The sequence below is a fragment of the Dendroctonus ponderosae genome, unplaced genomic scaffold (genome assembly GCF_020466585.1).
Source record: "Dendroctonus ponderosae isolate FM_Combo_2020 unplaced genomic scaffold, Dpon_F_20191213v2 Dpon_F_20191213_7, whole genome shotgun sequence".
NCBI lineage: Eukaryota > Metazoa > Arthropoda > Insecta > Coleoptera > Curculionidae > Dendroctonus > Dendroctonus ponderosae.
Genome location: NW_026018916.1, coordinates 13,309,885 through 13,312,471, shown reverse-complemented (window position 1 = coordinate 13,312,471; position 2,587 = coordinate 13,309,885). Strand labels below are relative to the sequence as shown.

The 2,587-nt window shown below is 30.5% G+C and overlaps 1 protein-coding gene and 1 long non-coding RNA gene across 3 annotated transcripts in view; one reads left to right on the top strand and one right to left on the bottom strand.

Moving 5' to 3' along the window:
- Positions 1-2,587, bottom strand: part of LOC109542356 (autophagy-related protein 16-1) — a 609,070-nt gene that overhangs the window by 213,146 nt on the left and 393,337 nt on the right. The gene's annotated exons all lie outside the window — the stretch shown is intronic.
- LOC125505157 lies at positions 1,015-1,890 on the top strand. The gene is made up of 2 exons (XR_007281962.1): positions 1,015-1,206; positions 1,402-1,890. It is a non-coding gene; the product is annotated as an uncharacterized LOC125505157 (long non-coding RNA).

The window sequence follows — 2,587 nt, the reverse complement described above, 5'->3', positions numbered from 1 at the left end:
CAACATATATTTGTCAATGATTTGGGTTTGGTTTATGCGATCTAATCTAGACATTAAAAAAGTTAAATGTCATTTACAAATGTATCTACCACTATCTGCATTCTGGCCCTTTATAAATTTGCATACTAAAGAGCAGACATTTGTCCCAGAGTTTCCATATGTATCCGCATTTATATCATGGATTGTGACAACACACACATCCTTATACCTCTTCTCCCGATTCTTCTAGTTTCGTTCCTATGAATAATGCATTTCCTTGAAAATGCCAGAGTTGTATGTAACTGTCAACTAAATTCTTGATCGATTATTTGCCGTAAAAGAACCTCGCAACTTCGATGATGTCGCCTGTATACTCGCCGAGGGAATCCGTCTGGGCCGCCAAGCGGTAGCTTAGATCTTCGAAGCCGATAAACGAATCTTTTGAAACAGAAGGAACAAGTGACGCTCAGTCACGTTCTATCAGCGGAACAATTTTAAAAGTACATTAGTAATAATCGCCGTAAGGTGGTAGTTCAAGTTACTGCTAATTTTTTCGGAACCTGCAGTTTTTTGGTGTGCATACTATCATTTGTGTTTAGGAGATGGGCAATATTTATATTTTAGGAATAATAGCTGATTTCAACTACTGGAAGATTTATCACTTAACATGTGCTTAATCATGATCAAAGACCGGATTTTAAGCATTTTGCTTATAGTTGAATTTTATAAGCAACCAAAAGAATATTTAATTTCTATACGAATTATACCAAACTAAGTATATTGCGATAGCTTTTATTATACTTTTTTTTGCTTTTTTTAAGTTTTCATGCTTTTTTCTACTTTCCTGCTTATTTCAACTTTTTCCGTATATATAAAAAACTTTAGAAATAGTACGAAACATTATACGGGAATAAATGTAAATATAAAGTAAATTTGGCAACTTTGCAAGGCGTCGCGTGATTCCCCGAAAAATCCGTTCGTACGTAGGTAATTCCCCAAAGTTTAGCCTTGCCAAGACTTTTGTTATTTATTTAGTGAGTTACGACGAGGTGGTCTGGTCTCCAGTTTGTTTGCATTGTCTGTACTTGGATTTAGTTAGCTGTACGTAGTAACTATTTAACCAATGCCGAAACAAAAGCCAACCGTTGGATTGAAGAGTGGATTAAGGGTCACATAGAACTAAAAATTGACAATAAAAATATTTTTTGTCAAGCATGTTCTAAAACTGTAAGTAAAAATTCGCAAATTCTTATTCTCGTCATTGTTTCCTTCTTAAAATATCATTTTATTTTTCTGAATTTTTTGACTCTTAAGAGATTTCCTTTTTTACATTAGTTAAACGACTGCAAGGTACAAAATAAAAAAATAGGTTTTAATAAATTTTAAAATAGGAGTAGATAATATTTTCTTATTTTATTGCAGATTGTTTGTAACAAAAAATACGACGTAACTCAGCATTTAAAAACTGATCGGCATAAGGAGCATATAAAAAAATATGAGCAAAATCAAGATAAGCAACAAACTATTTTGACTTCACTAGCTTCAAATTATCGTTTTAATGAACAAAAACAATTTTATTTTGATTTGTGTAGTGCTACGGTTAAATCAGACATTCCTATGAATAAATTACAAAGTAGTTCGTTTAGACAATTTCTAGAAAAATATTGTAAAAAAGCATTCCAGATGAGAGTACTCTTCGTAAAAATTATGCCCGTCCAATTTATGATGGAACAATGCAGCAAATTAAGAAAATTATCGCAAATAATTATATATGGTTTATTGTAGATAAAACACCTGGCACATGTGGGAGATATGTAGCCAACTTGATTATAGGAGTCTTGAATAAAGATTGCAGTATCCGCTGTTCAATAAACGAATAAAAAATGGCAAAAAAATATTTTGTCAAAGCTCGATTGACTTTTTAACTTTTTAAGGAAAGATGTCCTGATATTCCGTTACCCCCAGAATCTATTTTAACACGGTTGGCAAAACAACGGCTGCCGTTAGTGGAATCCATAAAGGTTATTAAAAATTTTGAACCTGCAGCCAAAAGTATTCCAGGATCTATCGGTCAAATTATAAAAGAAAAATTGGTTCAGACTCTTTCAAATAATACAGGGTTCCAAACATTGCAAAAAGAATCTACTATTTTGAATGGTGCGCCAATTCCGATTATAAAATAGATCCAGCAATTATACCAAAATTTAAATATGCACTTATAACCAGTGTAGATGTAGAACGAAGTTTTTCTACATAGAAAAATATTTTATGAGACAGGAGACATAATTTTACTACGGAAAATTTGGAGAAACATTTGGTTATATTTTCTTTTAAGCATTGTTGATATTAAAGAAGTATATTGAAAATAAATAGAACGTGTTAAATGTAAAATAATCAAAAAAATAACAGTATATTATTATTACAACTTGTTTTCATTTTTTTTTCAAATGCTTTTTTTTATTATATTAATTTTTTTTCAAATGCTTTTTTTTTAATTTTGAGCCTTTTAAAAATATTTTTATGCTTTTTTAAGCACTTTTTTTTAATTTTTCTGGGCTTTTTTAAATATTTTTATGCTTTTTTAGGCATTTTATTTCTTTCTTTTTTG